Raw genomic sequence first — 25,507 nt, 5'->3', positions numbered from 1 at the left:
TTTGGGAACTGTGTATTTGATTATTCATGAGTTTACGCGCACAGAAAGAAATCATTTTGTTGCGTGACTCCTCCATCGTCTCTTGTGGAAGCTATTTTTATTTATCTATTAATGTCTTGTTAGAATTTTTTTTTTTATGATGTGTGCTGGTTTGCCACTCTGGGTATGGAGCCAGATGTGGGCAGACTGGGGACATGTGGGGAGCAGGGCCAGCCTTCTCAGGCTCTCCTTTCTCTGGAGAAACTGCCCAGATGACACGGGGAGGGGCGTGAGCAGGAAGTGGGCTGGAGTCTTGTCCTGTTTCCTTCACGTCCACTGCTTATTAGAAGAGGACGCAGGCCAGTAGCTTTCTGTGCTGGGACCTTGTGTGCTGGGACGGGAGAGATATTCTGCATAAGTAGGGTCAGAAAGCAGTCCCAGGCCTGGAGAAGAGAACACAGCTGGATGACTCGAGGCATCTTCCAAACTCAGGTACCAGGTGGATTGCAGACCTGTCCTTCTATGTTTACCAAGTTACCTTTTCTTCTTAAAAGTACCTTTGCTTCCTTACTGCATAATGAAGGTCAGTCAGGGATGGCAGATTTTGTTCAAAACCCCAGAGATAAATGGGGTTCTTTCTTGAAGCCACAAAGCCTAACTTTAAAGTCCATAGCAAGCCATCCCAAACTACTCTACCCAGTTCCTGAGGCAGACATCACTAATCAATGCCAGAGCATTCAACTTCACTGCAGCCACCCAGCTGGCTCCCACAAGTATGTGATCAGAATCATCCTTGGAACAGAAGCAGTGAGAACTCTCCTACCTCTGGAACTAGGGAAGCAGTGGACTCCTCAGAGGAAAACATGGAGTACCAGAATGCATGGAGTGAGACTGTAGAACTTGAGTTCTGGATAGAAGGAGGAGAGAATATGTCCAACTGGGAGTCTGGTAGTTGTCTGACTTCAAGCAAGTTCCTCTATAGCAGGAGCCTCAATATTTCTATCTGGGAAATGGGCACTTCATGGACCATCTGTAGGACCCACTGAGATGTATCTCACCAGATAGAGAGCTCAGTGCCATCCGTGTGACATCTACCAATCTCTCTGAGTTGGACACTCCAGCTTTTAGCTTCAGACTCCATCCTCTGCCCTAGATGTCCCTGCTCCTGCAGTGAACCACCCAGGCCAGACGCTGCCTTCGCTTTGAGATCTCTGAGACTAGCCCTTTCCCCTCCCGGCTGTTCATTGGCTTTCTCTTCCCCATATTTTCACATTAGTTGAGTGTGTTCAGAGACACTAATTTACTTTGCCTTTCTCTCTCTTTCTCTCACCCTCCCTTTTCCCCTTTATCTCTCTCTGTCTCTCTCTGTCTGTCTGTCTCTCTCCCTCTCTCAATGGCAGATTCAGAGGAGTTACTAAGAAACTTGGTTGTCTCTCTGTCTCTAGCAACCAGAACAGAGGTTGGCACAGATGAAATCTGCTGAAGTTTCACTGAGCAAAGACAGGACGTTCTGTGTGTCTCTGGTCAAATCTGCCCTCTCTGGGCCCTCCACTCAAAACTGGACTTAGAGGTGGCCCGGCTGTGTGCAGGGTAGGTTATGGAGGGGACCCAAGTCGGGGAGCTCTACCTGGTCAGTCTCCTCTCTGATTTTGCTGCTGGCTCCCACCAACGAGCTGCTGGTAAGGTAAGAAGTAGGAACCAGGTGACACAGGGGAAGGATCTTTTTCAGGGAGGCCTGGGATCGTGGCAGCAGGAGAAGGAGCTGTCTATGCTGACAGTTTCAGGTAAAAACCTTGCGCAGTGCACAGGCTGAGCTACGTCCCCTGAGCTATCAGGTCCTCCTCTCTGGAATCTGCCTGTGTTGCTGGGGAGAAAAACGGTTGCATGAGTGTGATTAGGGATCTTGATGGTGATCTTGTTCTGGGTTATCTAGACGGGCCTGATGCCGTCGCAGCAGGAGATGTCACAGGCACAGAGGAGAAGCTGGGCGGCCTGAGGCAGAGACTGTGGGCAGGCAGCCCCAAGCCCTCCGCAGAGGGAGGAAGGTTGCTCTTTAGAGCCTGGGGCAGCAACGCAGCCTGGCCTCCACCTGGATTTGGGCCTAGTGGTCTTCATTTCTAATTTCTTGCCTCTGGAACCATGGGAGAATAAATGTCTTGCTTTAAGCTGTCAAGTTTGTGGCAAATTTGTTCAGTCTGGAGTTGGGCTGTTGGCAGTGAGAATGGGGAAGTGCAGGTGCCTTGGCTCAGTGTGAGTGTGGTCCCTTCTCACCTCAGGGTGACACCCTCTGGAGCAATGCCATTCCACAGTCCCTTCCTGATCCCTGTGTCCCTTTGTGGAGAGGGAAGTCACGGGAGCATCAAGCACAGAGGTTAACCCCAAAGTCAGAATTTTCCAGTTTTCAATCCTGGCTCTGCCCCTTTCTGCCTGGGTGAGTGTGGGAGGGCACTTTACTTCCCTGACCCTTGATTTCCTCATCTGTGAAATGGGGGTAATAAGTGCAGCTCTGCATGTGGCCATTGTGAAGGTCAGATGAACCCTGTAGGAAGAGGTAACTGGTATCTAATCAGTCCTAGTAAGATGCAAGGTAATAATACTATCTAATATTTATGCTACATACATTTGTTGCGTACCTACTAAGTACAAATGTATCCTGAGGGTACAGCTGTGAACAGAAATTTTGAAAAGAGAGAGAACTCCTCCTGACTCTCCCACATCCTGCATGTGTATTTCATTACTCAGTTAACTTCCCTTTACTCTGACAGATACCCAGGGAATCAACATCTGAGGAGGAACGATTTCTCTGGGCTCACAGGTTTGAGGGTTCTGGCCCCACATCAGCTAGGGCCCTTTCCCAACTGGGACTCTCATGGTGGGAGCATGGGGTGGAGCAAAACTGCTCCTCTCGTGGCCAGCATGAAGCAAAGAGAAAGGAGGAAGACACAGGGCCCCACATCCCCTTCAAGGACACCTCAGGGGCCGGAGACATCCCACCAACTCCCACCCCCCAACAGAGCCAAGCTGGGGACCACACCGTCCTCACAGGAGCCCTCGAGGGACACAAGATCTAAACTCTAAAAGCCATCTTCATTATTGATCTTGGATTCTGCCCCTAAATGTTCTTTTGGTTGATTTTTCTACCGATAATTGGCCAATAAGAACAATTCAGTGTCCTGGTAGATAGTCATTCATGCGTTTTCTTTAGGCTTCTCTTTGTTCATTCTAGTAATCTGAGCAATTGTACAGGGAGTTAAGATTCACCATGTCTTTAAAACCTGAGACCCCTGTCCTCATGAGCCCTACTGAGTGAGTGCTTTTATTCCCTTTTCAGAAATGGGCAAATAGAGGCTTTGAAGGAAGCGAAGGCTCCCAGTGAGGGAGGGGTGCAACACAGACCTCACCCCCATCTGCTGACCCAGAGACTCCCTAAGGCTGCAGGCACTCACGGGGACCCTGTCCCTCTGGCCACTGGGCTCAGGGAAGGAGAGAATTCCCCTCCAAGTACCAAAGTCTGCTTAGTGCTCAGCATGGGACCAAAGCAAGGGCTTGATGGAGCTGCAGGATTAGGGGCCCAGAGAGAGGGAGAGACAGAGACAGAGACAGAGAGAGAGAGAGAGAGAGAGAGAGACAGAGAGAGAGACAGAGAGAGACGGGTGGGCAGGAGTGTTTGCAGAGCCCACGCGTGAAATGGCACCTGGCACTTACTCCTGCACTATTGATGGCTTCGAGTTGTCCCGGGTTAAAGCTGCTCTGTAACTTGCTTCTGTGTCTTCTGATGGTTCTAGCACATTTTAATACTGGACGTGTCAAGAGCTGGACTCAGCAGCCTAAAGCAGATAGACAAAGAGCATAAATGTGAGTGTAGCTCTGACAGGCTGCACCACGTGTTCCTGTAGAGAATCTGTGTAGTATGCAGCACATATATAATATGCAGTGGTTTTCTATACATAATTTATTGCTTAGAATGAAGATACGATTTTTAAAAAGTGATTCGATATAAAATGAAGTCAAAGCCATTAAGAAAATAATAATGCCCGTGGCGAGGTGCTTGGCAAAGCCCGGGAGGCAGGGTGCAGAAGGGTCAAGGTTCAGGACCCACCACACACTGTATATGTATTCAACATGGCACTCAAACCACCTCCTACCACGGCTCATTGTTTGCCTCCCCTCACCTGGAAATTCAGAATGGTAGCAGCACCCAGCGTCCCAGGCTCAGTGCCTGGGAACGAGTTGGCCGATGGGAAGCCCCCGGAGCGCTGCATGGTGCAGGACAAGTGCATCTCCAGGGGTGCCGCTGTTTAGTGAGCACCTGTGTGCCAAACTCAGAGAACTCTGCGTCTGTCCTCTCCTGCAAGCCATACAGACGCCACAGGGGAAGCTTGCTGTTCACAAAGTCCTTGCCATGGGTCACACAGCTGGCCAACAGCAGGATAAGAACGCAAGTCTACACAGTCCCAATGTGTGTGGTCCCTTTCACGCCTTAAGAGAGCCGCTTCTCTTGGTCATGAACAAAAAAAATCAACTTTTTATAATGTTACGTTAATCATGAATGGGTTGTGTGTAATCAAGAATAAATGATTTAAACAATATAGGGAATCACTTTTCCCTCGTTTAAAAGAAGGCAGAAGGTTGGTAGTTCTCTGATACCCTTAGGGATCTAGGTCCTTTGAAGCTATTGGGTAATCATCCTCAAAGTGTTACCAGCATCCCACTGTTATCAAAATAACTGCCAGTGCTCCAGCCATCGCATCTACCTGGTAGAGAAAAGGAGGGTGTGTGTGTGTGTGTGTGTGTGTGTGTGTGTGTGTGTGAGAGAGAGAGAGAGAGAGAGAGAGAGAGAGAGAGCTCTCCTTTGTAAGAGATTTTCAGGTAGATGTACTTAATAACTTCTACTTATAAGTTATTAGACAGAAGTTGTCACACGGCCATCCCACATGCTAGAAAGACTGAAAAATATATTTTTTAAATTTGATGGCATTATTACCCACCCCCACCACCAATTAATATTCTCTGGAATATTGAATGAATGGATGTGATTAACCCACAGTAGCCCAAATTACAAGACTAACCCACAGACCTGAGGTCCTTTCTCAATCAGGTAAAGAAGGATAAAGAGCATAAAAGTCCAACTGTATAACATAAATGCACAGATGTAAGTGTGCTATAACCAACAAGGTTAAACCCAGCATTCTGACTCAGTGTTTCTAGAGCTTGTCTTCTGGGTACCCAAGAAGCTGTGATGAACAGCATTTCTTGCAATCTGTCATGAATATACACTATGAGCAAGAAGCCAACATTTGTTGTCTCAAGCCCCAATCATAGGGCTTACTTGTTACTACAGTGTAATCTCTTCTGTCCTGACTGATACATAGGAGACTCATATTACTTCAACTGAATTCTAGAGCAAAGGACTTACACTGGGGGTATGATGCTATTGTGAAACTCTTCAGTCATGATCTCTAGAGGTAAGCAGGATCCAAACTATCATGAAAATTGGGATAAGAGGGTTCGGAGTTCTCTTAACTCTAGACCAGAGGATCTTAGATTCAATTGATTGCACCAAGTTCCTCCTTTATACTAGTCACATTTCAGAGCTCCATAGCCACATCTGCTTCTGGGTGCCATGCTATCATGATGGAAAACAACAGTGGAAAGTGTTTCCACTGGTGCAGAACATTCCCATCTGAACCCATTTAGAGTCTTGGAATTAGAGTTAACAATTATAGAGCCAAGCAATGGTGGAATCTTAGAAATAGTGGATACGTTGCTCTAGAATGTTGATATCTTAGTTCCACTGAATGCCCAGAGAGTTGTTATTGTGAAATGGGACAATATGGCCCTAATCAGTTTGCTATGACCACTATAACCCTCAGACTGTGAGCATCCACTGGAGGGGTTCAGGACTCACTGCAGTCTCCTGTGTTAGAGGACCCAAACCCAGATAAAGGGCCAAGTGAATAGCAGGACATTTCATTTCTGAGCCCAGGAAGGTCAGTGGGTATCAGTGTTCATTCAGGGAGATGGAGCACAGAGTCACTACCGTGGGGTTTATTTACAGAGCATGGAGCTCCCCAGGGGATCTGGACAGACTAGGAAGGAGTGATACAGGAGAAGGAGACTCCTCACATAGCAAAACATCAGTGAGGTCAAGGGAACTATCACCGACAGAGGACCCCATGGCCACCTGATCTCTGGGCCACCATCGCTGGGTGACCTTCAGAGTCACTCGGCCACCATAAGTGTCAGTGGCGCAATCTGTAAAATGGCGATGGTACCTTGTATTTATAGAACTCTTATTCTTGCTAGGCAATATGCCAACGGGGTCAAATGCTTCATCTCCTTTTATTCTCCCATGAAGCCCAAGAATCAGGTTCTAAAAATATCCCTTCCTTGGCTCTTTTTCCCCGTATTGTTAGAAGGCAGTTCACCCCTTAAACCCAAGCACCAGGTAGCAATCAGATGACAAGACAATTTCATCTTCGAGGTGAAGGTGAGACTCACAGCAAGTGGCCTGAGTCGGGGTCCACGTGCTTCCCTCTCTCAAGGCAGGTGTCCTTCCTCCCCCCTGACATTTCCAACTCACCTTTCCTGCAGGGACTCCTAGAGGATTAGCTGACGCTGAGCAGAATGGTGTGTGTCACCTCCTGGCAGGAGAATTTAACAGCCATGGGACAATCTCCTCTTCCTCCTGCCGTAGAAGTGCATGTGTAAGACCCCTTAGGTGGTTGACTTGCAGACTCTGGAGAGTCTCTCAAACTCAGTGTTAACTGCAAAGAAAAAGTAAGTCACTAAGATTCGGGAAGGTTGTTGCTGTTGTTTTCACTACAGTGTCAGCTGACCAATCCTGATTAATGCAATCCATTTGGAGTCCAACCCACCTCCTCCAAGCCCCACCGTGCCCCTGCCTGCTGCTCCAAATCTCCAGCAATAGGACGGCTGATGCTTCTGGCCAAATGGGTCTCAAGCAGTCTGGGTTGAGTCATCCAGCGGACCCCACAGGCTGAGACCCCTTGGAGGATGCTGTTTATCCTGACTTCCTCATGGCCCTTGTATCCTTAAAGTTCTGAGTTGAGCACTAATTATCCCCTTTCTTTCCCTATGCACTTTATGTGAAGGTTCAGTTTTCCCAGAGGCTATGTCTGGTTTTGAAACTGTCTGTTCTCTCCTTGGAAACAGAGAAAGTAGAAGGTCGTGATTCATGGAGGGAGGCACTGGATTCCACAAGCAGTCCCCGAGCACATCCCCACCTTCTGACCACAGTGACAGAAGTGGACACTGGAAGTGAGCTGTCCAGTCAGGGTGGATCGCAAGGCTTTCTGAGTACTGCTCAGATGAAGACCTTCCCTTCCCTCCCAGCTCAGTGGGAGCACAAAAGCAGGTGGTCGTCAGAAGCTGTGCATTGGGTAGGAGGCTTCCATGAAAGACATCAGGCTTACTAAGAAACTGAAACCCAGGAAACAAAGACAGAAAATGCCCTCAATGAGTGACATCATGGAGCTGCTGGATCCAGCTTCACCTGACAGTGAAACCTTTGCTTTTATGATACCCTTTATTTTAAGCCAAGGTGAGTCATGTTTCCTGATCCTTGGAACACCAATTGTCCTAATTGGTGCTCCAGTTATAAGTCAGGGCACTAGATCTCTGTCAGCTGCTTCTTCTCTTCTCATTGGGTTACAGTTAGAGACTTTAGAGACCAAATTTATTCTTTCCAATGTCTGGAGAGTAAAGGACATGGCCAAGTTCTCCAGGAAGTCCCTGGAGGTTCTGAGCTCCTGATTTTGCCCAGCAGAGGAAGCAAGCTGGATGTGAGCTCACACTCAGAACGGAGAGATGCTCCTTTTAGCGCTGGCTGCCTGTGGCATAAATACATGCAAATTTATTCACAGTAGCTCTGCATGGCATGGGCAGATATAAGCAAAGTGAGGAGGAAAATTCATCTCAGTCTTAGGGATTTGGCCTCTGATAGGGCGCTCCTTGAGGTGCGGGCAAACCCCTTGTCGCCCCCTCCCCCTTCTTACCAATAGGTTCCCAAGTCCTGGCTGACTCTACTTAAAAATCCATCTCTTCCATCAGCCTTTTGTGAGCTCTGCAGGGTCATCCTGGGTCCTGCCTTTCAGGAGAGCTATTTCCCCAGCCCTGCCCCAGGCTCCTGCCTCCATGTTTGCTCCCTGCGTGGCAGAGCTTCCCAAGTCTCACTTAGCTGGGATGATGGCCTGGATTAAACCCTCCTGATGGGTTCCTGTGGTTCCCAAGCCACAATGCAGACTCCGTAGCCTCATGTGGAGGTCCTGAGGTCCATCTCTGCACACCTGCTCTGCCCGCTGTCTTCTCGGGTCCCACACTGCAGCCATCCTCACTCAGCTTCTCTGCAAAGCCTCAGCTGCACCTTAAGATGGCAGATCTTATGCAAGTGCCCTCTCTGCTGGACATGCTGGACTCCTGGACACCAGGAGAAAGTGTTCTCTTCCTACAAATCCCACCCAGAAGTCATTTCTTCTGTTACATCCCTTCTTAGCTTCACAGTTTGGTATAATTACCCTTTTCTCCTTTGCCCCTGGAATTAAAGTAACTATCAAAAATAGGAAGAGGAAGAAGAAGAAGAAGGGGAAGAAGAAGAAAGGAGAGGGAGAAGGGGGAGGAGGAGGGGGAGGAGGGGGAAGAGGGGGAGGGGGAGGAGGGGAAGGAAGGGGAGGAGAAGAAGCCAGAAGTTTATAAGTGCTGACTATGGCATCAGCCCTGAGCTAAGCACTTTCTCTAAATCATCTCATCAGATTCTCCTGAAGTCCCTGCAAGGAAGGCATCAGTATTCTTATTACCCCATTTTATAGATGAAGAACTGAAGGTTGATGAGATGAAGTCGCTTGCTTGTGGACAGTCAGAAGGCAGTGGGCTGACTAGAAACAAGCCTGTGCTCAGACCAGCCTCGTATTCCACACAGATGATATATTTTTAGAGTGATTGGAACTGTATTAAGCATTTGTGAATTAGTAACTTGGGCTTCACAGTGACCCTGAGAGGTATGTATTTGTCTCCTTCACTTAATCATGAGCTTTTTAAATATCAGGTCAGATTTCTAAATCCCTATTATTCCATCCCAAAGCCTATATTAGTAGGATGGGTGGATGGATGGGTGGATGGATAGTGGATGGGTGGATGGATGGGTGGATGGATAGTGGATGGGTGGATGGATGGGTGGATGGATAGTGGATAGGTGGATGGATAGGTGGGGTGGATGGATGGATGGATGGGTGGGTGGATGGATGGTTGAATGGGTGGTGAGAAGAATGAATTAGTAACAGATAGGTGGGTAAGTAGATGGGAATATGAGGATGAATGGGTGAGTTGGGTTAGCTGGATGGGTAGGTAGGGGATGGGTTGGAAAGTAAATAAGTGATTAAGTAGATGCAAAAATGGGTGGATTAGTGAAGGGATGGATTGGTAGCTGGGTGGTTATATGAATGAATTGGTAGGTAAATAGGCAGATAGGTGGTGGGAAGTGAGAGGACCAATAGATTGGTAGATGTATCGGAAGAAGGAAATACGGAAGATCCATTGTTAGGATGGAGGGACGGCTGAAGGGATGGCTGGATGAGTGGATCAAAGAATCAATAGATGAAATAAGCCTCAATAGATTTCCCCCTGTCATGTTCAATATTTCCTTCAATCCAGGCATCATATGAGCCACTAAATTAAAGCAAGATCCCATCACATCCCAGCACCTCCCCCCCTCCACCCCAGGCCTGACTGTTCCGAGGATCTAGAGCTCCAGTCCTGGTGCAAGGCTGCTCACAAGCAGCCTTCTCCATGTGACATCTGGGCCTGGCACCCCGTGTGTGGGGGTGGGGGCCCTGCGTTCTCTGAAGGTCAAACCTAACTAAAAGACTCAAGCCAGCAGTCACCAACTCCAGCCCTGGATGATGTTCTGTGGAACGTGGTGCTCCGACGCCTTCCCGACCACTGTTGTCTGCTTTCTAAATAAACCCAAGACAGAGCCGTGTGGGGTTATAAATCAGCCGGAAATCAAATGCTAACATGTAAATAAATTGCAAATCAGCTGAGAAATTGGTTTCATTTTGAGACGATAAAGCACATTTCTCCTGCGCTGATTTTGTAAGGCGCCCCTTAAGAATTGTAATATTTCTGTGTGGTAATGATAAACATTAGTGAGTTGCTTTAGAAATGAAAAAATAGACAGCCTCTGGGGATTTGAAAAACATATGCACTTCAAATTTGAAAATCCAATTTAACTGTCCATTATAAGGAGAATAAAAAGGTAAGAAGAGGATAATTTTGCAGTTACACAGCATTTGACTAAATCTGATTCGGCGTTGACAGGCACACTTTAAAAGCTACAAGTCTGAATGCGAGGAGACAGCAAATCATTTATTTATGATTGTAATCTAGCTCCTGTCTAACAAGTTAGCGACTGTGCTGCTTGCTCCCTGGCTGCGGACTGCGTGTGTACACTTGTCGGTGAGCACTCTTAAAAACTCTCTGTGTGGAATTTCTGGCTTTGGAGAGGGGTGGGACATACAGGAGAGAGAAGACAAAAGAGATAATGCTTGTCAAATTTACTCGAATGGGCGGATGTTGAAATTGCCAAAGTTTGGGAAGAAGCAAATCGTTTTGCTTTAAGTTTTGCTAAATGCAACATTAGGAAACGTGTGTGTGTGTGTGTGTGTGTGTGTGTGTGTGTAAGTACCCGACACACGGACACACACGGATCATGGGCTTTGTCCAGGCTGGTAAAGTTCGCATGGCCAAACTTCAGCCCAATGGTCCATTTCCCTCCCAAGAGTCGCTGCCTCTTCAACCCAGTCAACGTGGCTGGTGACATCTGTGCCGCCTTTAGCCCGCCGGCCCTCCTACTGTGGGAGGCTTGAAATACATTAGGATTCCCAGAAACAGCCTCAGCAGGTGCTGGGGGCAAAGGCGAGGAAGGAGACAGAGGATCCAGAGAATGCCACTGCTAAGTCCCTGTCACATGAATGCCCAGCCCTAGGATTCATTCTGACCCTGGAATGGAGTCACCAACCATATATGCCTCTTCCTTGGCCACGACGCAACCAATAAGACTGAATCCATTTACGACTCCCCCTGACCTTTTTTTATTTATAGGTGAGGTAGCCCAAGGTCACAAAGCAAAGCAAGGACAGAGTTCCAGACGCTGCCCATCATCTGCTTGAATCCTGCTTCTGTCTCATTTATTTGTTCAATCAAATGGATGTTTATTGAGGCAGTAGATGCCAATTGCTGGCCTAGGCGGGAGGGTTACCCGGTGTGTAAGCCAGCCAAGATCTCGTCTTTGTGAACAAAGATGGAAAATTTAAAAAAAGAAGCTGAGCGTGGTGGCCAACACCTGTAATCCCAGAGCTCAGGGAGGATGAGGCCAGACAATTGCAAGGCTGAGCTCAGCCCAGGAAATTTAGTAATTCAACAAGATTGTGTCTCGAAAATAAATAATACACAAAAGGTCTGGGGATGTAGCTCCGTGTGAAGGCCCTGGGTTCAGTCCTCAGTGTCACTTACATGTGAAAATTACATATGTGAAGAAAATTAATGGGAGTAAGAAAAAGAAGTGAATTGGTGGAGGGTGATTCTAAATAGAGGGTCTGAGGCAGGAGGGGATTGCTGATGAGATGACTGTGCACAGGAGAACCCGTGACAGGACCAGGAAGGCTGGGACCAAGTTGGGAGAGAAAGGCCTTCCAGGGACAGGGCACAGCGAGAGTAAGGACCCCGAGGGATAGCAAAACAGATAGATGGGGGCCTAGTGGTGGCCTGAGGAGCCCTGAAAATGGCTATAGCATTTTAAGCCAAGAAATAGCACTGGCTGGCTCAGCCTTTGTAAGCACCCAGCAGGAGCCCTGTACCGCAGTGGATCAAGACTGAGCTGTAATCACCCTGATACATGGGACTGCTTCCATCCATCTGGCTAAACAGCAGAAGGCCTGGCCCACTCCATCACCAAAGTGGGGTTCCCTCCTCCGTCTACAGTTGTGCTGTTCTGATTCAGCCCTGATGTCAGCAACAGGAGTTTATTCCAACTCATAGGGAGACCAGCTCCCGTTCGGCAGCACAGCCTCCAATCCTCAAAATGGAAGAAGAAAGAGCAAAAAGAAGGTGAGATGTTTCCTGTCCTTGCACATAGGTGTGGAGGCAGAAGCCCCACTTAGTAGGTGGACTTTGGGGCAACCTAAATTTGGAGAAGGGAGGCACAGGACTTCTTGCAGAGGGCCCAGTAATAAAAAGCAAGCACAGAAATGTTCCTCTCAAGCAACTATAAGTAGAAATATAGGGAAAGGACCCCTTCTCTGTAAGTGCTCAAACACCCAGGAACCTGGTCATGTTGGAAATTGTGATCACCCTGACAGTCACAACAGTATTAGAAAAATCAAGATTTGTTGAACTACTGACCATAGTGCAGACCCTAAACCAGGGACATCAGCAGCACAGCTGTCACTGTTACAAGGTGCTTTCATTTTCTTGGATTCAAAACTAGGAAACTGAGGCTCAGCAAGGTCTGGAATCCTGCGGAACAAAAGCCACACTGATCGCCTGGTTTCAAGCCCTGCCTGTCCTTCTCCCGAGCACAGCCTTTCCACTCACACCCCTCTGCCTGACAAGGGCTGCTTCTGACACTCTCAAAGACGTGTTGCTATAAATATATGTACAGTTGTTGAGAACATCTGGCAAGCCACATACAACAAAGTCTTCCTCGCTCAAGTTGCTGTTGTTGCGGTAAATACCTGTGACTGACCCGTTAGAATCTGTAGGATCTGGGTATGATTTTAGCTGTGTTCCATCGCTGCCTGTCACCCGGGAAGTTTACGCGAGATTTGATCAGAATTGCACAAAGCCGGGCAGAGCCTGTGTGGAACTGTCAGATGAAATAATTTGTCAGTGATGATTGTGTGAATTCGTAAATATTTATGAATTCACAAGTTATAAATGTGCAGCTTTCGAGAGGGTGGAATTCGATGCTCACCAAGTCACAGATTACAATGAATATTTACAGAAAGCCCAATCTGCTAATATTAGTTCTTTGTGCTTATGAAAAAGCTTTTCTGGAGACTGTAACCCTTTCCGGGATAATGTGTCTGAGGGGAAAGAAGTACAACTAAAGGAATAATCTTCCTGCAATAAAAAATAATAAATCACGATAGGCTCCATTCATGCAGTGCTGGCGGTCCTCCGTGCTCCCATATGGCTGCAGCCTCTTGCCAGCCAGTCTAAAGCTGTTTGTTGAACTGGTTTTGAACTGAATTGGTTTGGAAGAGCTCAAGATGGCAGGTGGTCAAAAGACCAATTTCCTTAGCCCTTGCTGAGCGACCTGCTTGCTCTGAAACCTTGAGCAAGCATCTAAATCCCTGGAATCCGCTCCTAACAAGGGCAGCGTTTCCCCAACGTGGCCCTGGACTGAATTCAGACCCTTAACAACACGGACTCCTCAGCGAGGTTGCTGGGAAGACGCTGAGCCTGAGGCCCTTCTCTCTTTGTTAAAAGCGTCTGTTGTTGTCTGTGTTGTTGGGGCTGGGGATTTAGCTCAGCCGCATAAGCGCCTGCCTTGCAAGCAGGCAGTTAGTTGTGAGTTCGATCCCCGGTACCGATAAAAACAAAAAAGACATAAAAAAAAGCGTCAGTAAGCACTGGGGAGGTTAAACACTGACTACCCTGGGTAGATGAAGCGAGAAGACCTTGGAAGAGAAGGCAATGTCTGTCCAGGGCAGGTCATATGGCATAGCGCAGCTGTGGAGCAGAGAGCTGGGGCCGTTCACTGTGTGTGACCTTGACCAAGGCACAACTCCTCATGCCTCAGTTAATGCAACTGTGAAATGGGAATAACAATGGTATCTAATTTTTTGTGACTCTTTGTACTAACAAACTCAGGGCCTTTGCACTACACTATGGCCTCAGTTTTGTTTATTATTATTATTATTATTATTATTATTATTATTATTTATATTACTTTAAATTTTGAGGCAGGGTCTTACTAATCACCAGGCTGAGCATCAATTTGTGACCCTCCTGCCTTGGCCTCCCACAGTGCTGGGATTACAGGGCTATGTCTCCATAGTTGCTCCAACTAAGATGACATGAGTAAGTACCTGGAGAGAATCTAAGCGACCACGCTGCTTATTAAGCTCCTGCAGAGCCTAAATTCAGTGCAGGTACCATGTCCAGCCACCGGAGGTGGGGTGCAGAGCGGACCAGCCAGGGCATGAGCCCCAGTGTCTAATCTCACCAACGGTATGGCCGGCCAGGCCAGGTTTTGCTCATTTGTAAGATGCCACATGAAGGAGAGCTCCAGGGTTGGGTGAGCTGACCTCAGGCAGCGCCTGTCTCACAGGTCCTGCCCAGCAGCCCATGGACGGCCAGGGCAGGTGGCATTTGGAAGCAAAGCCTGCAGCAGGACTTCCTATAGGGTGGAGTGGTAGCCTGTGCCTGTCCTGCCTTGTCAACCTCCCATCCTGTCTACAAACCCTCCACCCTCTCAGGGAGCAGCAGTTGGAAAGTACAGCTCCCCCTGTCCTGCAAAGCCCTGTTTCCCTGAGAGCTGAGATTTTGTAAAGAGAAGCACACACAGTCCAAGCTCCCCCACAACCCCAAACGTTTCTGTATTATAGAGGGGTGCAGATCTGTTTCTTTGGCTCAACTGTGAGACTTCAAACCTCAGTTTCCCCATCTACAATAGGGAGGTGAGAGATTGCTATCAGCGTCTAAAATTGTTACACGAGAACTAACTGGCACCCTGGCTGTCTCCCGTGAGCACGGCTGCTAACCACACCTCTGCCCGTGGGCAGCCTGTGCCTGCAGCGTGCACTCACGGTCACCCCCGGGACACGGGACATTGCAGGACTCAGCCTCAGAGCCAGGCATCTGGAGGGAGCAAGAGGACGGCACCTCTGGAACCTGGAGTCCTGCTGTGTGGGCAGTGGTACGGAGCTGAGGGCAGAGGGGCGGCAGCCAACGCTCTTCCAGCCACCGAGACTGTAGATTTTTGTTGTTGTTGTTGTTTGGTACCGGGGATCGAACTCATGACTGCAAGCTTGCAAGGCAGGCGCTTATGCCACTGAGCTAAACCCCCAGCCCCATTCCATGGATTTTATTGCCTTGATTTTCCAGATGAAGAAGCTGAAGCATGAGATCTCTTCGTGATATGACAGAGTAAAGCCACACAGATCACTGAGCCTTTAGCAGTCAAAGATTTTCCATGGCATACGTAACAACGAACAGTCTCCTAACTTGACCTGTGTGTGTGTGTGTGGTGTGTGTGCATACTTTTTTTGTGGCACTGAGAATTGAACTCGGGGCCTTTGCACTGAGCTATATCCCCAGCACTTTATTTTTTATTCTTTTCACTTTGAGACAGGGTCTTGTGAGGTAAATAGGTTGCCTAGGCTGGCTGAAATTTGAGGTCCTTCCTGCCTCAGCCTCCCAGATAACAGGCACCACAAAGCCAGCTTCAGCTTGCCTTCTAATGATCGAAGTGAATGTGTTCTGGGCCAGGAAATCTTTCAGGTGATTGTGGTGCACTGTCTTTGTTTACCTTCGTGACTGGCAAGAGGGACTCAGCTGGTACGCGCAGCAGCTGAGGCTCAGAGACACCAAGGAAGTGGCCCAGGGACACACAGGTGGAAAGCAGTGATGGCCTTTTAACCTAGCCCCTAAAACAGCTTTCCCGATGAGCTGTAACTGGGCTTGTGGGTCTTGAAGGTTCGGGCCCACCCTGAAATCATGCCGACCCCCAGCACAAAGCCTGGCACAGAAAATGAATTCCTTTTAAAAATACACTAGTCTTCCCGACCCTTAAAAATCTCAGTTTATAAATAGATATGTCAGGGAGCAATTATCCACACTCCTCAAGATGTCTTCATTTTATAAAAAGGATTTGCATCAGGATTCCTTTAAATAGCAAGTTCTCCTACTGTGTTTAAAAATACAAATCGATTTATAGCTTGGAAACACACACAAGCTTCCTGAAGGCCTTGCTTGAATAAAGGGAGCTGGCACGCATGCCATTCATTCATGTACCTTTTCAAAGAGCAATTGTAGAGCACCGAATGTGTACCAAGAACTAGGACTCAGGAAAGATCACAGCCCAGACTTGAGGAGGACTCAGACTGGTGTAGGAGGAACAGAAACAATGCATGAACTTTCCAATTGAAGATGCTTGCGAAAAACAAAGAAAGGCCTCTCTGTCTCCATTCCAGGTGTGGTGGGCAATGTGAGCTGGGTCTTGTGAGATGAGTAGAAGTTCGCCCATTAGAAGTTTCCCTGGGATTGGGTAAATTCTCTCAGATGAGAGCATTACATGAATATGGATGAGTTAAGTACTTACCAAATTCTAGGAGCAGTGCTGTTTCTAGTGTGGTCTGTATTGGATCCTCGTGTCACACTTGGAACTTCATAGATATTTTCACATGGTGTCTCTCAGTTGATTCCCAGAACAATATTGTGGGGTAGGAAGGGCACAGAGCTTTCCCTCTGTGTGATTTCACCACATACTCTAAGAACACACAGGACGTCTCGTGACCTACTTCTCCCCCAGTGCAGCCAAGATAAATAGCCCGGGCCACGCCCTTCAAAGGTGGAGTTCTTTCTTACAAAAATAAAGAAAGAGCTTTGGTGTCATGATTTGCAACCAGCTGTTTGAAAAAGACAAACACAACACAAGACGAGTCTTCATCCGGCCCAGTCAATGCTTTTCTGCAGCAAGGATTTACCCAGCTCTGCTCTTGTCCTTTACATCTGGCTCATGTAACCAGACCCCAGGTTGGAAGACTAGGTCAGCGCCAGTGGTTGCTCTGTCTCTGTCCTGGAGACTGAGTCCAGGACCTTCACACTAAGCCACATCCCCAGGTGGGTCAAGCTGAGAAGCCAGCTGATGTGTCCCGTGTGGATGCCACAGAAGTCACACCCAGGTGCTAAAATCTGCGCCTCAGGGCACAGTGTCACTGAAGGGGCTGCTCGTCCTGCAGTAAAAGCTTCACAGGATCCATCCACACTTAGGAGAACAGGGCTGGCTCTCCACCCTGCACCCGAGCAGGCAGAGGACCTGGCTCCTGGCTCCGCTGCTGAGTCCTCCCCGTGTCCCCCTCACACGGCAGCCACCCCCTGGTCTCCCTCCTGTGCGCGTGTTTCACGGTTTCCCCCTCAGAAGGTGAGCCCTGTGCGGCCAGGACGTGGCCAGTCTGATCCACCTCGGGGTGCCTGGTAACACGCTGAATGAGAAAATGAGAAGAAGAAAGGAAGGAAAGAAGGAAGGAAGAGAGAGAGAGGGGTGAAGGGGGAAACAGAGAGGGAGGAAATGAACAAAAGAAGCAAGTTACCTTTCGTGGAAGGCTGAGAGGAAGGCAGGAGAGGCAGCCATGCTGGACGGGCAGCGGATGGATGGGGGGACGGTGAAGCCTGAGTGGCTGGATGGGTGGATAAAAGAATAGACAGACGAGTGGATGGATGGATGGAAGGGAGAGAAGGCAGGAGGGAGGAAAAGGAAAGGACATTAAAATCAGCATTTGTCAGACTTAGAACCTTTCTTTTTGACAGATGCACTAATGTATACCACAAGGAGAGAGACTTGGGGAAGGAGGACAAGTCTCCCGGCCAGCTGACTCTGCACACCGGGGACAGCAGGCGGACCCCAGCCCTTTAGCTCTGGGCCACGCGCGGATATTTATTGCTATATGCTGTTTATATTTTCAGCCTCCTCCCCACTCACACGCAGCCACGACATCACTGCCCAGAGCTGGCGGCAGCCCAGGGCACCCGGGACCCTCTTGCCACCATGTCTGGGTGCAGAGCTCACCCGGGGCCCAGCCACAGAGCAGCTGCTGGGCCTGCTGCCTCTCACCAGCCGCTTCCCGCTTCCCGGGGTGGGCAGGAAACCCCGCAGGGAGCGCCGAGCTGGGATGGGAACGGGGGATCCGGCACAGGTGTGGGAGTCTGGCGGAAGGTGCATCAGACCCTTTTTTGCTGGAGATCACAGTTTTCAAAGACGCACAGTACCTACAGCTCTGCCTTCTCTTCCCTGAAGGAGGCGGCAGGCTTTTCATTCTTCTCTTGCAAGAGGAGCTCACAGTGTGCGGATCAAAGCGGTTCACCCCTAGCATCTCCTTGGAGCCGTGTTCTGGAACTTCCGAATGGTGCGGTGAGGAACCCAGAGCTGTGCAGAGCTGGGGCGCGGTTTCCGCTCCCTCATTCTCTCCTTCATTCACCCAGCCAGCGCCCAGGCCCAGCAGTCCTGGAGCACCCACTCATTCCTGGGTTCGCTCCCTGAGCTCCCTGCTCTGGCACTGGGCTGGCCCCAGGCACACAGGCCCAAGCTTCCAGGAATCTCTCTTCAGATGGCCACTGCACCCTGCAGACACACAGCCCCGGCTCTATTTCTAGCAGGAAGAAGGCTGGTAGAAAGCTAAATTAGCGAAGACCGTCCTGGGGAGAGCTGCATGGAGGCCGGCAGGTGAACCCTGGAGGAGGAGGTGGGCTGGGGAGCAGGCAGCCCCTGTGCATCTTCTCCAGGCCTCGCCCAGAGGCCCTGTTTGCTCATGGGAAACTGAGACTCCAGGCAGTGGAAAGCAGGAACACTTTTCCCAGTGACAAACCCAGAGCCCTCCCTGCCCCACAGGTGCTGGACTCAGCAGATGGGCCCTCAGCAGCCCCAGGATCTTGGGCACCCACATGCAGTTCTTGGGGACATGGCAGCACAGCCTGGAGGATGAAGGTGGCCGGGGAGTGGCCATATCATGGTTTTGTGATGCTGCTATGAGAATGGGCACCCCACTCCCGGCTATGAGTGACACCCCACGGTGGCCTCTCCCCACCCACTGGCTGGTCTTGTCAGCCATGGTCACCATGTTCCTGGAGCCCCCGGCTGAGGAAGGGGATGTCTGTGGGGACCCTGGGTCACATGGCCTCCCCTCTCTGCCACCCATGCCCAGGCCTTCAGGAGAGCTGGGCCCCAGTCAGATCAGGCGGAGTGGACTTCAAGTAGATCGTGTTGGATGGGAAGAGCACGCATTGCCTTCACATGGGGTCATTGCACACTGTCACCTTCCTTTCCTGAGACGCTGTTTTGTTTTAGGTGGAGATTATTGCCCTTCAAACAAAAATACTGCCTTCGAATTTGGAATATGTGGCTAATGAGGTCACTTTGGTAATTTCACAAGGCTGACAGCAGAAACATCCCTGGGACCGACGGGCAGTTGCCACAAGGGGAGTCTGGAGCCCCCCAGGCCCAGGCTGCAGAGGGGAGGGCAGGGCTGCGAGGAGAAGAGGAAGGTGGCCCTGCCACCCCTGCCCGAAGTCTGTGGGGTCTTCAGCGGCCCGTCAGACATTCAAGCTGACAACTGTGCAAAATTGAAATTATGGAGTTGATTAAATGATATATTTAAGGCTTCATAAGAGAAGGAGGTGGGACTGGGGGAGGGAGGAGGGGGTGGAGAGAGATGGAGGGGGGACAGAGGGCAGAGAGAGAGAGAGGGAGAGAGAGAGAGAGAGAGAGGACAGAGGGAAGGAAGGAGGGGAGAATGGGGGGCAGGAGAGACAGAGAGAGCTGAGCACCACATGGAGAAAGATGGAGAAAGGGAAGGACTGAGGGAGGGGGGGTCTCCCTGGAAAGAGAAGGAAGAAGACACGGAAAGAATGAAAGAGACTAACTGGGAGGGAAAAACAAACAGGCTGAGGGGGGCGGTGCGGACCGGAGGAAGGGGCAAGGGGCGGGGCCAGGAGCCAGGGGGAGGGGAGGGGAGAACAGGGGAGGGGCAGGGCCGGGGGAGGGTCGCTGGGCTCCTGCTCCCCAGAACGCGGGGAGGGTTTATCTCTCCGGGAGCAGCAGGCTCAGTCACTGATCTAATCAAATTATTCAGCATTAAAAAACTGCCAAGACATTCCAGTACTTCAGCTCCGGAGACCCAGCTGGGATCAAATGCTAATCAACAGCGCCGCGATATTTATTCCCACTGTCAGGCTGCTGGTGTTTGTTTTCCGAGGGCTGCATACTAAAGCGGAGCAGAAGATGGATAGTCGGATGGGCTGGGGACGAGGCAGGAGGAGATGGGGTGGCTGGGAGCGGGCAGGCATGTGGGCAGTCCCACAGGGCGGGATTGGCACCCGGCAGGAGGGCACCAGGTCTCAAGGAACTCCTCTGAAAGGCCCAGAGTCCCTCCCCAGCCACCTTCTCCTCCTCTCTACACCAGGAGTCCCCTGCCAGAGCAGGTCAGCTGTTGCTTTGGACTAAAGGTTCTTACCTGAGGACTCAAGCTCCAGGACCCACGAGGTGATGTGCCCTCCCTCTGAGCTTTCCTTCCTGCCTGACTTGGTACCCCAAAGTCCATTGCACCCGCCTGCTGTGAGTTCAGTGAGAGAGGTGATCAAAGGAGCGGTCCTGTGTGTCTCCAGAACATTTGCCCACCCTCTCTGTGCTCAGTCTCTGCCTCTGTAAGAAGGCACCTGTAATCCCGGGAACCCATCCCAATCCCGTGGGGGTCACCTGTTGAAATGAACTCATATGCAGAAGCACAGAGCGATGAATGCTCAGTGTGTGGTAGGGATGATTATGAGCTCTGCACGTGACTGTCAAGATGTGGATGAGACACTTCGGACACAATCTAGCAGGGGAACCAGATACAAAGAGCCTAGAGGAACCTGGTGTCTGCACTGCTGGTGTGTGCAGACCCCACTCTCTGGAATCAGAATCGTTCCCTGGATCCCAGCCTGGCATCACTGTAGCCAGGCGGAGTGAGGGTCTTCCAGAAGTTCACAGGCGCCAGAGCAGGCAGAGGCCAGCCCCCCGAAGCTGGCTGAGTGGCTGGGGATCCCACACTGTGCACCCCTCGCCCACCCCCTGAAGGTCACAGTGCCGGGGTGGGGCTGGGGAGACTAATGAATTTCCTTTGTTTTTCAGAGTTTCATTTTTTAAATTACAGCCTTCCCTCCTCTCTAATAAATACTGAACAATTAAAGCTTCTTTTCCCAAAGTGTGATTTCAATATTTCAATGTCCCTCCCCTCCTGTCACCTTCACTGCCATAAACAGATTCGTAAAAACTGCTTTTGACGCCCCAGCTGCCATTAGCCACTTAAAATCCCGTAATTATCATCCTATCATGGGCCTGTTAACGAGCAGTAAAAATAAGGCCATTGAATATGGTAATTTATTCGTAAATTAGCCTAATGAGAATAAGGTTTCAGACACTGTTTGTTTGCGGGCTGCCTACGCCTGCCGAGGAGGAGGAGGAGGAGGAGGAGGAGGCCTAGGGACAGGAGCCTGGAAGGGCCGCCTGCCCCTCCAGGGAAGGTGCCCCTCCCCACACCCTCACCCACCCAAGGCCTTGGACACAGGGGTCACTGGATGGACAAGGCCCAGCCCTGCCTGCCCCACTAGACTGCGACAGACCTGAACACTGTGTCTACGCAGAGCACCCACCTCTCCGGCCAGGCCAGGTGATGCTGGGCCTGTAGCTCTGTGACCCTCAGTTTGCTTCTCTGTAAAATAGGGATTCATTTGCCAACAAATGTTGTCATTTTGAAAATGAGGCGAGGTCCTCTGTGCAACTCCTTGGAAGAACATGTCCATGCACCGAGTCTATTCGTGGTTATTAATTAGCCTCAGGATAAAATCTTCTCCTTAGAAGGCAGGGGTGCGTCTCCCTCCCCCCCAAAGTCACCACAACCTTGGAACTTGGCCTTATTCACTAAGGACCCTTATACACTAGGGTCCTTGTGGTGTAGATAAATCAGAATGAAGGCCCCTCATCCCCATCCTCAGGGCTAGGTCAGGGCCAGGAGCTACTGGCTGGGATCCTTAGAGGGTAGTCAAAGGGTCACCCAGAGACCAGGGGAGACGCGAAGCTACCTGAAGGTGTAGTTAGAGGCAGGAGTGGTGCACCCACAAGCCAAGGGACACAGGCGCCACCAGACGCTGGAAGAGGCAGAGAGAGGAGGGTGCAGAGGCTCTGACCTGAGGGCCTGGGAGGACGGAGGTCCCATGTCCTGAGAATTGGCTTTCTTTGAAATGTGAGCCTGGCCCAGGTCAAGTTTAGCCAGACTGGAGGGACGGCTCCCCTCCAAGGGCTTGGTGACCTTGAGAACCACCTGACGAATACCCAGCCTGTCCCCTTGGCTCCATGGTGAGGGCAGAAGGCATGCACAGAACCTAGGTGGGGAATGATCCTGCCTTCCATCAACTGATTCTTGGACTGTGAGGAGACCCAACTCCCATGCCAGGGCGAGGGTCTCAGGGATGGTCACTGCATCCATGGGTTCAGTCAGCAGGGATGAAACAGCAAGCACTCAAGGGGACAAGAGAGTGTGATGCATACAGGGCCAGCAAACTGGCTGAAGGATCCGAACCTTGATTTCCTTATCTATAAAATAGATCCATAATGTGCACTTCTAAGAACCTGATCAGGAGTCAATGTGATCTGGGGTGTCAAACAGGGTATTGGGTCATACGCAGTAAAAAGGCTGCCCTTGCTCCTGCCCTCACACGACATTCCCAGTGATCTAATTCCTTTTCCCAGTCAGTCAAACCTGCTAATTTTGGTCTGGCATCTTGGTTTCTCTATCTTGTTATCTCTTTCTCTCTCCCCCAGGTCACTTCACCTCCTAAATGCTCCACCTGAGCCTGGCTTGAGACAGATCCTAAAATCAGATGCTCAAGGAAATAAAGACATTCCTATGTTCTAGATAAGGAAACTGAAGGCTGGAGAATGAAAGGACCTTGCCCCGTGCTGCCAGGTTTGCCAACCACTTTGCCTGGGCAGGACGGGCGCTGTTGTTCCCTTTGACCTGTTCCTATCAGTGCCCTAAGGCCTTCCATTTACCAAATGTAGCAACACCCAAACCCAGCCCCAAGTCCAGGACAGGGTCTTCAGTCCCAAGGCTCTTGTGTCTGAGGCCAAGTTCTGTCTCTACCTGGAGGTGGAGGCCAGAAAAGCACTGGATTCTAATCCCGGCTGCATTATGGCTGACTGCAGCTGTGTGGCCCCAGGCAAGCTCTTACCATCTCTGGTCCTTTATTCCTCTCTGCATAAGTGATGCATATGATTGTGAATGGAAGAATTGTCGTGGGATTAACTGAAGAGACCTGGTGCCCCATGAGGACTTAGCCTTGCTGGGTGGGTTAAGAGGGCGAGGGGGCTGGCATCAGCTCCATAAATTCAGTAATCAAGTGAATATTTATAAGGCATTGCTATGAGCTGGGCAGACATGAACAAGCCCTGCCACGGGCTTTGCCATCTGAGGGGGGAGATGAGCCCAACCCTAATAATCCCCGGCAAACAGAAACAGAACTGGTGACGGGAGGTGAAGTAGCTGGAATCTGGAGCCTGCGGTGTCCTGGGAGGGGAGTGCCGAGGCAGGGATCAGGAAACCTCACGAGAGAAGAAGGCAGGCTAGAGAACAGGGAGCAGGTGGAGTGCTCTAGGCAGCAGGACAGCTCAGCTCATGCAAGGGGCCTGGGGCAGGAGGAGCTCAATAGGGTGCCAACTGGTTTGACCCTAGATTTTGGGGGGTGTACCCCTGAATCACAGCAAAGGAGCCTCATTTGGGAATCTCTGGGCTTTTTTCCCCTCTTCCCCTCCTTTTCCTCCCATAACCCTACATTGAACCTCCCCAGACTCAGGCTCAAGTTCCTGCACTCCCCAGGCACTGCACTCCCAGCTCCTCAACATCTCATTCCTACAGCAACGGGAAATGAGGCTCAGAGACTGTTCTGAGGTCACACAGCTCAGAGCAGGCTGAACCAGGGCTCTGACTGTGCAGGATTTTCCCTCCCATCAGGCCTGTCAGGAAAGAAAGGCGCTAACTAAAGCACCAGCCCTAGATGCGGCCCCACCTCTGCTTTCTCTGTGCTCAGGGGTCAGCTGCAAAAAGTGCAACCTGAGGCTGCGGCCAGAGCAGCTGGGATGGGTTCATTCTCTCCTTAAACCCAGTGGAAGGGCCGGGATTTAGCTCAGCAGCATAAGCACCTGCCTGGCAAGGGCAAGGTCATGAGTTCAATCCCCAGTACCAAAAAAAAAAAAAAAAAAAAAAAACCAACAGTAGAGACCCTTGACTTACCCCTGGATCTGCAGCTTCAGCCACTATGTGGTCAGTACTTGTGCAAGCTTGGAGCACCTTCCTGAAAAATCACGCAGCCTCCACCCCAGGCAGTCCCCGTGTCCACCCGCAGCCACAGGCCCTGACTTCAGTTAGGGACCTGGGTCATTTTTCTTCTGCCCCTGACAGAGTTTTCAGAGGCAGCGGCGATGAGGCTTCCCACTGACTTTTGACCAAGCACATTTCCAACTGCATTTGAACAGGAAAATCTCTCTCCAATGCACCGAATAATGAGAAATGACTCTGCGGGTTTATAACTGTTGATTTAGCCACCAAATTCCCCCAGCCCTGACTCGGTCTTTTGAAGGTTTTCATCCAGCATCAATTCACTCGCTCTCTCTCTCTCAGTGTGCAAAGAAATAGGCCCTTCCAAATCCATTCCGCAGCACATTAGCTTCAAGGCCTGTGGAAACACATTAGAATCTGCTCTTAATAGACAGCGCTGTGTGCAGGGTAGCAAGGGCTGGGAGGAGACTCGGGGTGTCAGGAAGCAACTCGGAGTCTGCAGGAAGCAGGACGAGGCCTCCAACACCATATACCAGCACAGAGGTGGCTTCTGGGGACCCAAAGAGGCATGGACAATGGGGACTCCCAGGTGAGCTAAGTCACAAGCGAGACCTGGCCCCTATTAAAAAGTCCAGGTCAGTGGACGAAAGATTGATGCTCCCGGGGCTGTCTGCGGCTCTCACATCTGGAGCAGGACAGTTCTGAAGCCTCTGCAGGCAGGTCCCGGCCACAGCCCACCAGAACCCCCTGGGAGGAGCCTGGGAATCAGCACTGCTGGAATTCCTGCATCTGCTTTCAGCGTGCAGCCGAGATGGAGAAGCAGCGAGCTGGCTTGTAAGACCACAGTCCCCAAGGCAGAGTCCCAAGAGCAGTCCTATCAGCATCGCCTGGGCAGAGTACAAAGCCCCAGAGCCCGGCTGACGCTGCAGAAGGAAGCCCTCGGGGCTGGTGAGCCCAGCCTGCGGTGCTGGAACAAGCCCTCTCTTGAGACGAGCTCAGCTAGCACACACCCGCGAGCCGCTGGCCCGAGCCTTGCAACGCAGGGACTCTGTGCACTCTTTCAGCTGTTCCTGTGTCCGCTGCCTGGCACTCCCGAGTGCCCGTTTTCAGCAGATAGAATGTTCTTACCCACAACTGATCACTGTGCTAGGTACTGGGCTTCCAGCAAGTGGTCAAAGTGAACTTTGCTGTCAAGCAGTTTTCAGTCCTCTATAGTATTGCCAAGCTTATATAAGCAAGGGTGATTTTCATCACAGCCAAGAGAAGCTGTGAATAGAGTTTTCAAATAACAGCCTCAGTTTCTCTCCTCCTTCCTTTGCCTGTGTATACCCAGCGGGAGCAACTAGCATCACTGCTAAGAAATTCATGGCTGGTTCTCTTACCCATTATTCATTCAGCAAACACTTTTTTGGAGCATCTGC

General features: G+C 50.4%; 1 long non-coding RNA gene across 2 annotated transcripts; it reads right to left on the bottom strand.

The window, feature by feature from the left end:
- Positions 1-132: 132 nt before the first annotated feature.
- Positions 133-24,235, bottom strand: LOC106025306 (uncharacterized). 2 transcript variants are annotated; one of them, XR_001198876.3, is made up of 4 exons: positions 24,042-24,235; positions 6,563-6,746; positions 3,685-3,806; positions 133-422 (listed from the first exon to the last, which is right to left on the bottom strand). It is a non-coding gene; the product is annotated as an uncharacterized LOC106025306 (long non-coding RNA). The 2 variants fall into 2 exon arrangements; XR_010039961.1 differs by lacking the exon at positions 24,042-24,235 and adding an exon at positions 16,322-16,486.
- Positions 24,236-25,507: the final 1,272 nt, after the last annotated feature.

This window comes from Cavia porcellus, unplaced genomic scaffold, assembly GCF_034190915.1.
Source record: "Cavia porcellus strain 051 isolate PalLab524CR breed Dunkin Hartley unplaced genomic scaffold, mCavPor4.1 scaffold_16, whole genome shotgun sequence".
Taxonomy (NCBI): domain Eukaryota; kingdom Metazoa; phylum Chordata; class Mammalia; order Rodentia; family Caviidae; genus Cavia; species Cavia porcellus.
The sequence above is the reverse complement of the archived record's forward strand: the minus strand, read 5'-3'. Positions and strand labels throughout refer to the sequence as shown.